Here is a 13,011-nt window from a genome sequence, read left to right on the forward strand (position 1 = left end):
AAGGATGATAAAAGATGTTTCATGAAAATGGAAACAAACAAACAAACAAACAAACAAACAAGCTGGGGTAGCAATACTTATACCAGAACAAATAGACTTTAAAACAAAGGCTATAACAAAAGACTAAGTGGGTTATCCCACTTCTGGGTATTTATCTGAAGACATCCAAAGCACTACTTTGAAGGGACATGGGAATCCATCTATTCATTGCAGCATTATTTAAACAGTCATGGTATGGAAGCAACCTGGGTGTCCATCAGTGGATGAATGGATAAAGAAGAGGTAGTAATATGTACAATAAAATATTAGTCAACTATAAAAAAGAATGAAATCTTGCCATCTGCAACATGGATGGACCTAGAGGGTACTATGCTGAGGAATAAGTCAGATAGAGAAAGGCAAATGCCATATGATTTCGCTTACATATGGAATCTAAGGAACAAAATAAACGAAACAGAAACAAACTCATAGGTACAGATGACATTTTGATGGTTGCCAGATGGGAAGGGGGTTGGGGGTACTTGAAAAAGGGGAAGAGATTAAGAAGTACAAATTGATTGTACCCAAACAGTTATGGAGATTAAGGTATAGCAAAAGGAATATAGCCAATAATATTGTAATAACTATGTATATGGTATCAGATGGGTACCAGAATTTATCACTGTGTTTTATACCTGAAACTAATATATTATCATATGCCAAATATAATTAAAAATTAAAAACTTAAAAAAAAAAAAGAACAGTTGCAGCATTGTAGGTACATAACACAAGATTTCTGCCTTGAACCTTAGCTTGACTTTTGAGGTTTTGGTTGCATTTTTTATGTAATACTGAAAAGAAATGCTTTTTTCTACTACATGTTGTGACCATAGGAGCATAGATTTTCTCCACTTTTTCAGAAGTCCTCTTCCCTATCAGCCTTCAATAAATACATACAGAATATATGTACTATAATATAAGGCAATTTTCAGATTCAAAATAGTTCCATCATAACAGTCTCTAAACTCAGAGTTATATTTTTGGCACTGCTTTAAGATAATTTTTGCAAGGATACTCTATCTTCTTGCCGTTGACGAGCTCAGTGGGACCTTTAATATGACCTAACCAGTCCCTTGAGAACCTAAGCATGAGAAAACAGGAATGACAACTCGGCCACCTTCCTCTTACTTACAGAAAACAACCCCTTCAGTCTCTAATCAAAATGGCCCCCCTCCCAGGCAGCTGCTCTCAAAGGAACACCAGGTTTTCCACAGGAAGGATCATGGGAAACATGATCCTTAAAGATCTTTTTAAAGTCTTCTTCTCACCACAGTATGTAAAGTATATTTTCTGGTCCCTATTTGTCATGCAGATTTCTCAGGGTACTAATACTAAGCGCCACTCCCTTAACTTGTCATCCATCTTCGAGTCCCTAGAATTTTTGATCTCCAACTTCTTTTTCAATGTCTCTAAACATGTCCAAGATTCTTCATAACATTCAGCTGACCCAGAAATTACACAATAATTAAAGAAACAGACGTTACCCAACTTCATTTAATGACTGCACAGGGACCGTGAACCATAAAGATGATGCTGAAAGCTCAAATGTATTTCAAGCAGAAGAAGGCACTCCTCTAACGGAGGTGACGTGGTATGGAGAGAAGCCAAGTGACCCGAATGTCAGGAGACCACGATTCTGGCTCTGCCAAAACCGTTGCAATCACAGACAAGTCACTTCACCATTCCGAGTCTCAGTGACCTCCTTGTCCACTTAAGAGAATTGGCCTAAATTAAATCATCATTAAAGTCTTCTCCAGTTTTGATATTTTGTTGTTCTATTGAAAAACAAAATCAATCAGGTGTGTACAACAAACAGACACATGGCTTGAAATAGTTAACGCAGGAGCGGAAAAAACATGGAGGAGTGAGAGACATCCGCAGATCTCTCTGCATGAAACAACCATAAGCTGAAAATCTAAAACTCAATAAAAAACATCCGACCTGCACACTAGCACAGCTGAGCATGGGATCTGCACATGAGAGGAACTACAGGTCAGAACCCCGGGTGTCATGGCAGGCGGTGGACTGGGAGATAAAGAAGATGCCTCTCACAGCTGCCGGAGCTCCCTATAGGAGGAGGGTGAGGGGTGAAGGCACGGCAACTTCCCTGAACAACCCTGCCTAGAAGCACCAGAACTTCTAGCAGCTGGCAGCAGGGCCCAGTCATCAGGGCAGAAAGCAGAGAAGCAGGGCAGGACTGCAGAGAAACAACAGCTCATTATTCCTGGCCCGGGTTGCAAAACTGAGGCTGAGCCTCAGCCTCCAATCCCCAACCCAGAGGGACCTTCTCCACATACCCTCCGAGACCGATCAATGTGGAGCCCCAGAGGAATCTGAGCAAATGGTGTCGAGACCAAAACTGCCTCTCACAGCTTCTGGAGCTCCCTGCAGGAGGAGGGGGAGGAGAGAAGGAGCGGCAAGTTCCCTGAACAGCCCTGCCTGGGAAAGTTGTGAGCCTCCCATGGCCCGCTGGCTCCAGGTCCCACTCATCAGGGCAAAAAGCAGAGGAGCGACCGGCGGAGAAACAATGGTTGATTTTTACCGACTATGGTTGCAAAACCAAGGCTGAGCCACAGCCCCTAATCCCCAAACTAGTGGGCCCCTCCTCCCATACCCTCCAAAACAAAACACCACAGGGTCCTGGGGAATCTGAGCAAACGCTACCAAAACTGTTGCTAACACTGACAGGGACTGAAACTGAGGGTTGCAAATGAGATTAAATATCTATAAGAAAATAAAAATGCATTTTTAAAGCTTCATATAAAGCAGGGATCCAAGAGACTTAGATGCCACCTATTGGAAACCAAAACAAAAGCGCCTTCTTTGCAGCAGGCTAAAGAGAGACCTTTATATAATAAATCTTTCTGGAAAAAAAAAGCCGAATACATTTCCATTAATGCCCAGATGAAGAAATAGCCCATTAAACACCATGAATAACCAAGGTGACAAGGCATCTCAGAAAGAAAAAGAAAAATCTCCAGGATATAAGCTTACAGACATACAAATATGCGACTTAAATGACAGAGAATTCAGGATGGTACTTCTGAAAAAACTCAATCCCCAAAACAACTCAAATCAACAATTTCAAGAATTGAAAAAAACAACTAGATAAGCAGAGTAAGGAGACTAAAATCCTCAAGAAGAACCAAATAGAACTTCTGGAGATGAAGAACACAGTGCAAGAGTTGAAAAATGAAATAGCAAGCTTGGGAAAGAGAGTCGACCAAATGGAGGAAAGGATCAGTGATATCAAAGGCAGAAATCTAGAAATAAATCAGAAGGAAGAAGAGAGAAACCGAAGAATGAAAAATAATGAAAGAGAAATTCAAGAAATAGCTGATACCATCAGTAGAAGAAACATAAGAATAATGGGCATTATCGAAGGCGAGGAAAAGGAACAGGGATTAGAAAGCATTTTCAGACAAATAGTTGATGAGAATTTCCCAAATCTAAGGAATGTGCTGGAGTTTAGAATTCAAGAAGTCAACAGAACACCCAATTATCTCAACCTAAAAAGGCCTTCGCCAAGACACAATGTATTAAAATTATCAAAAATCAACAACAAAAGAATTCTCAAAGCAGACAGGGAGAAAAAAAATGGTAACTTATAAAGGTAAACACATTAGATTATCCTCGGACTTCTCAGTGCAAACTTTCCAAGCCAGAAAGGAATGGAATCAAATATTTAAGCTATTAAGTGAAAGGAACTACCAGTCTAGAATGATGTATCCAGCTAAGCTCTCCTTTAGATATGAAGGAGAAATTAAGACTTTTCCAGACATACATAGGTTACTGGCTAAAGAAGCTGTGGTACATATATACAACGTGATATTACTCAGCCATAAAAAGAGATGAAATACTGCCATTTGCAACAATATGGATGGATCTTGAGATAAACATGCGAAGCAAAATAAGCCAGACAGAAAAAGTTGTAAACCGCATGATATCACTTACATGTTTGGATCTATGTAATGACAAATTAGTGTCAGCGACAGCCAGAACTGCAAAATTACAGAAGATTTTGTGCTGATTACTGAAATTTAAGCAAGGGAAAATGAACATAATTTCCCAGTATTCGAGTTTCTTCTGTAAAATGGAGATAAAACCTATCTCATCAGGATTGTTATGAAGAGTAAATGAATTAATATTTGTAAAGTGCTTAGGACGGTGACTGGTACATAATAACCATAATGTGTTTTCAAGTACTAAAGATAATTTAAAAAAAATAAATAAAGGCACCAATTCAAGGAACTAACAATTTCTGCAGACTGGTCACAGCCTGGAATGGAACCCAGGATTAGCAAGTAATTTGTATCTAAAGGAGAAAATAAAGTGAGAGTGAAGTAAATACAAGCAAAAGAACAGAGATATATCTCCCAGCCAGATTTCACAAAGGTTTTACCCCAGTTTCCTACTAAGTAAGGACTAAGATTAAAATAGAACCATCTATATTTTAACTGTCGTTATTACATGTGTAATTCACTGTTTCTACTTTGTAAATGCATATAGTACATTCCGCATATGAATTATCATTCTAAATCAATCCATTTATCATCAAAGGACCCCTCGTCGAACTGTTCCCAAATTAAAGTCTACCCTTCATCACTGGTTGAGTGACACCACTGCCTCATGAAGGAAACACCCTTCGCCTTGATCTCACCTTCACCTTACCCCAGGCAGCTGTCCACTCACCTAGCCACACTCTCAACCACTTCATCAACAAAAACCACTTTACCGGTGGGAAAATATATGGAGACGTCTCATCTGAAACTTTTCACCCTCCAGACCTTGAGAATCTTGACTCCCCTACTTTCTACCACCCACTCCCTCTGCTCTTGTCTTCTAACTCTGCAGCCCACTCTTCCCGGCACTCCGCACCAGTATCCTCGACTGTTACCTTCACTTACCATCAGATGCATCCATCGGAGCCGAACGGCAGCCTCAGACCAGGGCAATGTTTTGCCTTTGCCTCATCCAGTGCTGGGACAGACCAATATGAATCCATTATCTTCCACCTCAGCTGACCCCCATCAGGCATCCCTGTTATTCTATTCAGCTCTCAGTCCCGTTTTTGTGATGTCCAAATGAAACGTCTTCCACATACTTTTTAAACAACTGGCCTCACATACCCCTAATCGCCCAATAGAGAAGGTGAGACCTCCTCATTCACAGAGAACAATGAAGCCAGCAGCACTCCCTGAACTTCCCATCATCAACCTAAAAAAGCCTGCCTTCATCTGCACCCTCCGTTCCATGCTCACATTCATACACAGGTGTCCCTGTCCCTGTCCCAGGCCCCGTCCCCGACCCGTGCTTCACATCCCATGCCTTGTGGCTTTCTCAGGACAAAACCCTATCAATTTTCCTTTCTCTCCCTAACTGTCAACATTTCCTTCTCTACTGGATCCCTCCAATCAGCATCTACACGTGCTCTAACACCTTCTCCATTCTTTAAAAAAAAAAAGAAAGAAAGAAAAAGCAGAAATTAGCTTTCATTCACCACTCATAACCCACTCTTTCTTTTCGTTGACACAAAACTTCTGGGGTTAATCTCGCACCAGCACACCCCACCTCCTGTCTGTTCACCAACCCCCTTACCCTCCCATTCAAACCTCAGCACCCACAGCGCCCCACTCAAATTCCTCTCTACGAGGCTATTACAATCATTTTGGTAACTTCAATGATGGCTGTTCAGTCTTAATCTTACTTGACCTCTTGGCAACATTTTATGCCACTTAACGCTCCATCTGTCTTTTTTTAATCTTTTTTATTTTTGTTCTACCTCTCTGATTGCTCTTTATCTGCCTCCTTGCAGCTTTTTCTCCTTGCCCAACGCGTAAGTGTTCATCTGCACATCGGGCCCTCCTTGCTTCTCACCCCACAGGCACTCTTCAACACATAACGGGCTTCAGGGATCACCCGCACGCTGAAGGTTCTTCACCTCTCCCAGCCCTTAGACTCAAATAACCTGTTACTACTGCATCTTTCCACAGACATCCTCAGATTCAGTAAGACCTAAATTGAACCATCCACTTGATCTGCTCCTCCTGCATTTAACACACAGTAAACAGCATCGTCCAAGCCAGAAACGTGAGCATATCCTTGTGTCTGCCTCTCTCTCACCTTTACATGATCCATCAGACTCCTAAGTCTCTTCATTTCCATCTTCTATAGCAGCACTTTTCAAAGTGTGGTCTGGGACCAGCAGCATCAACATCACCTGGGAACTAGTTAGAAATGCAGACTTTCCAGCCCCACCTCACACCACAGAATCAGAAAATCTAGGGGCGGAGCCCAGGGACGTGTTGTAAGAATTCCCCCAGGTGATTCCAACATCCGTCCGCTGCATTTTGAGAACCGGCAACCTAAGTATCATTAGAGTCGTACTTCTTGCATCCCCACCGCTACTTACACAGTTGCGGCCAATATTCCCCCTCTCCCGGAAATTGCAACATCTTCCTCAGAATCTTCCGGCCTCCAAACCATACCCGTCCATACTCCACAAGCACCCAGAATGTTCTCTCTAAAACATGAACCTTATCACGTCATTTCTTCAACCTAAAACCCTCCAGTGGCTCCTACTGCTCTCAAGACCAAAATCCAATTCCTAGACCCTTCTTCAAGAAGCCTTCACAAATGGCTCTGGTGCCATCTAGCATCTTGTCTTAAGATACTTTCTCTGCCCCTGCTACCTCACCCTGCAACTTTATGTCCCAGTCATAATGACCAGTAAAAACCTCAAAACTCTCCTATCGACCCCATTGGATACTGAGCCACTGTGTCTGTTCATCCTTTTGACAGAAGCAAAGAAGCACAGGGAGACTATCTGCACTTTTCGTGGAAAAATTCAATAAACATTATGTGACTGATTGGTGAATACACGTGGTCAGGGACAGAAATAAAAGTCAAACTTACACAATAAATGCACATTTTATGTCTCTCACCTGAGTGTAAACCAGGGGTCTGCAGGCCAAATCTAGATAGCTACTTGTTTCCCTAAATAAAGTTTTATTAGGACACACAGCCATGCTTATTCATCACACACTGTCTATGGCTGCTTTCATACTGTAGTGTCAAAGTTGAGTAGTTGTGACAAAGACTATAAAATATTTACTAAGGCTAAAATATCTCCTATCTGGCCAGCTTTAAAAACTGTGTCAAAAGATAATAAAAAAGGAATAAATCTTCTTTCAGGTTTCCAAAGTCCTGTAAAAATTGGGAGGAAAAAAAAAAAATAACCCTTGAAGCTCCTGGCTGGTTAATGTTTTCTCAGTCCAAGGCATCTTCGCTTCGTCATAGAATTACAATTCTACCCTTCCTCCTGACTCTTCAGATAAGAGAAGCAAGGCTGCAAGAAATGCGAGTCACATCAACAGAACTAATTAATATTCAGTGCATATTCGGGAGAAGGATAAAAAAATCATGACAGAAAAGTTGGGCTGAGTCATCCGTTTTAATAAAAGTTCATCATACAAATTCCTAATGAATTCTGAGTCATTCAACACGGTTTGTCAGATGGGTGACAAAAGTGTCATTTGTGAAAGCCAAAACATCAAAGAGACGAAAGTATGTCACTGCCTTAAAAAGTGTGACTGCCACTAATGCATTTTTAATAATCTATTTTCTAAAACTTCAATTAACTTTATGGTTGAGGACTATTCTAAAAGCCACAAAAGTACCATTAGCATTTCTTCTAAGCTCAGAAAACTTTGTGAGAAGGGAATAACAATCATAATCCTCCTGCTTTGTAATAATACTCTTGAATTCAGCATAATGCGGGGGCGGAGGAGGGGGGGAAAATCACCTGTTTTGACTAAAATAAAATATGCAAAAAGCAGCACATATTAGCTATTTACTAAGTCACGTATCGGATTGGAGAACAAAATAATCTCACAACATACATGCTTAAACTCATATGTATAAAAACTTGGACACCGATTTCTACAGGATCCAGTCATACAGCTATTCACTGAGTAGTAAGTTGAGACAAATTACTATAAATTACAGGGATAAGAATACATGTGACAAAGCGCAGAGAAATAACAAATTTTAAAATATATATTAAAAGCCTTCTAGTTCACACTGAACTGTATGATTACAAACATAGGGGATGGGATTCTGCTCATTATACAATCAATCATGCAGTAAGGAAAGATTACTAATATGGGGAAATTTTTTTTGAACCATATAAGTGTACAGTCTACAAAGAAAGAAATCAAGTTGGTACTCCTTGAAACATATCCATTTATTTCATATTCTTTATGAAATAAATTTATTTTATAACTAAAAATAAAATCAGATGAAAAAATGCCCCTCGGAGAAAATTAAAAATAGTAAAAAGAGTCCTTCCTGTGTCTATTTATTGATTGTTCCCTTCAATAATTTTATCCTATGAGAATTATCCAACCAAGAAAACCAAACTTGTTCCATGCAGTGAGTTCTCTGAAAGAGAAGAGCAAACCAATTTCTATCTGGCCAGCTTTAAAAACTGTGCCAAAAGATAGTTCCTCTCTGTCTTAGGAATTCTGAGTGAAACGGAGGTCCTTATTCTTAGGAGAGAGATGACAGAAGTGGTACTTTCATTCATTCACGCCACAGTTTCTATGTAGTATGTCAAACATTCACACACATAAACACAGAGAGCTAAAGCTACAAATAAGTAAGTTATAAGCTAATATTTGAGTGTGATCCTTCTCAGAACCAGGGAAAGCAGTCAGCCACCATGGACTGGCCATGGATACGACACCCAGTGGGCACACGGGTCCACTTGCACAACGTGCAGTTACTGCATCTTTCCCTCCTCTCTCCATTTCCATTCTACTCCATCGAGAAGGATGTAGGGAGGCAGGATTGGGGGAAATATGATAATTACAGTAGTAAAATTACAAGTAGCAAATAGGTTAAGAAAGAAATATGGCATTAATCCCAAAAGCAGAGATCCATGAGTTGATTCCCAAGCCAGTTGATTCCCCAGCAAATCCGCATTCGATCCCATCCTCCATCTTCTCTCCCTCCAAGTGTTAACAAGATTATAAAATACAAGTCACTCTTGACCATTTACAATCATTAACTTAACAGATTCTCCAGTTCCTCCTCTCCTCTGTCATTAAGGCTTTTCTTACAATCCCCTTCTTCATAAAATCAAGGTATATTTATAGAATGACAGAAACTTGAAAGATAATGAATAATCAGAGAAAGACAAATATCATATTGTTTTATTTACATGTTTAATCTAAAAAAAAAAAACAAATGGACAAATAAAACAAGGCAGGAACAGACTCATAGATACAGAGAACAAACTGATGGTTGCCAGGGGTGGGAAGAGGGGTGAAAAAGGTGAAGGAGATGAGGCACAAACCTCTAGTTATTAAAAAATTAAGTCGTGGGGATGTAATGTACAGCACAGGGAAAATAGTCAATATCATCGTAATAGCTTTTTATGGTGATGAATATTTACTAGATTTATTATGGTAGTAACGTCACAAAAATATAAATGTCAAATCACTAAGTTGTACACGTGACACTGATATGACATTGCATGTGAACCACAATAAAAAATAAAGATAATAATTTTTAAAAGTATTGCAAATAATTATTGGGCACTTACTTTGTGCCAGGCATTGTGCTAAATTCTGAATCAATTAATCTCATTTAATATTCAAGATAACCCCAGAGGCAGGCACTACACTTACACGTGAAAAATTTTAGTCTGTGACTTTGGGTAAATGTCCTAAGCTCTTAAGTGAGTGGAGGAGATGGAATTGTAATCCAGTCTAGGAGTAGTCTACTCTTCACCACTCTGGGGAGACCTGATCCTGTATTTACCCTAGATCTGTGTTTCTCTGGTAAACACAGGGACAGAACATCACACTGGTCACAGGAACACCTTCACATAACTTTTAATTTGCATTGCAGCACAATAGGATAAAAGCCAATTATAAAACCTGTTAGGTTCTTTGAGAGAGAAGAAGCAGGCTTAAGGGTTAAAGAAGGCATCTGAGAGAGAATGACATCTAACTCTGAACAGCATTCTATGGGAAAAAATAGATCTTGTGAAAATAGAACCAGAGGATATGAAATGGAGAATATCACACATGGACCCTCAGAAGAATAGAATTAAGAGCTGAGAGACCGATTTACAGAACACCGAGACTGATCTCCTGAACAATGACAATCCGCCCTCAAGCCAATAAACGTGCCTGGACCTGGCTGGACTACCCTCCTTTCCACAGCTTGCCCTTGAATACAGGCCATACCAAACCCTCACGTGTAGCCTGCTACAGCGTTTCCAGAAATTGCAATTCATCTGCTATTCCCAAATGAATTCAACTTCTGGTAATTCGAGCTTGCCACAGTTCACCTCTTTATTTAGGTTGATAAACTTAAGTAAGAAATAACAGTTGGGAGCAGAAGGAGTAGTCTTCACAGAGCCACAGAAGTAAGAGAAAGTGTGGACAACTGGGGAAACATAGCAGTTCCATACGATGAAGGATAGAGTTTGGAGGGACAGAAAGGGAAGTGGGTCATGAGCTGCAGAAGTATGAAAGTGTTGAAGGCAGGAGGAAGATCGTGGAGGTCCAAGGAATTTGTACTTGATTCTAACAACAACAACAACAACAACAAAACACAACACTAAAGGCTTTATGTGAAATGTACATCACAGGGTTTCCTCAACTATTGGCATATTGTGCTGGGTGATTCTTTGTTGGAGGAAGGGAGAGATGTCTTGTAGAACACTTGGCAGCATCCCCGACATCTACACATTAGAGGCCAGCTGCACCTCCCCGCATTGTGACAAACAGAACTGTCTTCAGACATTGCCAAATGCACCCCAGAGAGGAACACGGCCCCGAACTGAGAACCACGGGGCCGGAGTAAGGAGACCGGATAGGGGACCAGTTACGGGCAGACCTAAGAAGGTATTTAAAAAGGCCAAGTCCATAATCCAAGCAGGTGATGACTGAACTGAAAGGGGACTGTCCTCATCCCTCTCACATCACATGGCCTCATAATCTAGCCTCCCCATAATCATATAGATTCCAAGCCCACCCTGTGCAATATCCTCTCCACCTCTGAAGCCCATACCATCCAGTAGCGTCATCATCTATCCCTCCTCATGGCAGACACTGACCTCCTCAGCACGGACACAGCCTTATACTCTTGAAGGACTTTATCACGCGGTCCTGTGCCTGCATCTCAAATCGACCCTCCACAAGCCCATGGGACTTTAAGTTCCAGCCTACACCCCGAGCTGCTCAGTCCTAATGACAATGGGCATTCCACCAACAGGCTGGACTTTAGAATCAGTAGAACAGCTCCCCCTCTGAAATCTTTTAGTTATAAAACTTATTGGGGTAACATTGGTTAATAACATATAATTTTCAGGTGTGCAAGATTACGATTAGACATCTGTAGACTCTACTGTGTGCTTATCGCCCAAAGTCTAGTTTCCTTCCATTACATGTTCAACCCCCTTTACCCACTTGGCCCTCTCCCTACCTCCTTCTCCCTCTGGTAACCACCATTCTGTTGTCTGTATCTATGAGTTTGGTTTATTTGTCACTTTTTGTTTTATATTCCACATAGGACTATAAATCATATGATATTTGCCTTTTTCCATCTTGTTTCACTTAGAATATACTCTCGAGATCCATCCATGTTGTCAAGATCAGCAATATTTCACCCTTTTTATGACTGAGTAATATTCCATTGTCTTTATCCATTCATCTGTCAACAAATACTTAGGCTGTTTCCACATCTTGTCTATTGTAAATAATGCTGCGATAAACATAGGGGTATGTACATCCTTACAAATAATTTTCATATTTTTCAGGTAAAAATCCAGAGGAGGAATTGTTAGATCATATGGTAGTTCTATTGTTAATGTTTTTAAGGAACCTCCATGCTCTCTTCCATAGTGGCTGTACCAATTTACATTCCCACTAAGAGTGTACGAGGGTAACTTTTTCTCCACATCCTCTCCGACACTTGTTATTTCTTGTCTTTTTGATAACAGCCATTCTACCATGTGTAAGGTGTCTTGTTGTGGTTTTGAATTGCATTTCCCTGATAAATAGTGATGTCGAACACCTTGTTATATGTCCGTTGGCTATGCATATGCCTTCCTTGTTATGTGTCTATCCAGGTCCTCTGCCCATTTTTAAACAGGGCTGTTTGCTTTTGTTGTTGAGTTTATGAGTTCTTGATATATTTTGGATATTAGCCCCCTTAATGAAGGTACCATTTGCAAATATCTTTTATTATCTGGTTGGTTGCCTTTTGTTTTGCTGACGGTTTCCTCTGCTGTGCAACATTTTAGTTTGAGGTAGTCCCATTCACTTATTTTTGCTTTATGTTTCCCTCGCCTTTGGGGTCAAATTCACAAAATCCCCGTGAGACCAAGGTCCATACATTCAGTGCCTATGTTTTCTTCTATATATTTTATTGTTTCAGGTCTTACATTCAAGTCTTTAATCCATTTTGAGTTAGTTTTTGTGTATGTTATAAGATAGCAGTCCAGTTTCATTCAATTGCCAGTTTTCTCAACACTGCTCACTAAAGAGACTTTCCTTCCTCCACTGTATGTTTTTGGCTCCTTTGTCAAAAATTAGCTGCCCCTATATGTGTGGATTTATTTATGGGCTCTCAATTCTGTTCCATTGGTCTGTGTATCTGTTTTCATGCAAATACTATACTGTTTTAATTACTATAATTTTGTAGTATAGTTTGAAGTTGGAGAATGTGATACCTATGGCTATGTTCTTTTTTCTCAGGATTGCTTTGGCTATTTGGGATCTTCTGTGGCTCCAGATAAATTTAAGGACTTTTCGGTTCTATTTCTGTGAAAAACATCATTGGGATTTTGATAAGTATTGCACTGAATCTACAGATTGCTTTAGGTAATATTGATATTTTAACAATGTAAATTCTTCTAATCTATGAACATGGATTATCTTTCCATTTCTTTGTATC

The 13,011-nt window shown here is 40.1% G+C and overlaps 1 protein-coding gene across 3 annotated transcripts in view; it reads right to left on the reverse strand.

Annotated features, from left to right (window-relative positions):
• The window catches only part of FMN2 (formin 2), a 402,924-nt gene that overhangs the window by 349,351 nt on the left and 40,562 nt on the right, over window positions 1-13,011 (reverse strand). The gene's annotated exons all lie outside the window — the stretch shown is intronic.

Source organism: Pteropus vampyrus, unplaced genomic scaffold (genome assembly GCF_000151845.1).
Source record: "Pteropus vampyrus isolate Shadow unplaced genomic scaffold, Pvam_2.0 Scaffold383, whole genome shotgun sequence".
Taxonomy (NCBI): domain Eukaryota; kingdom Metazoa; phylum Chordata; class Mammalia; order Chiroptera; family Pteropodidae; genus Pteropus; species Pteropus vampyrus.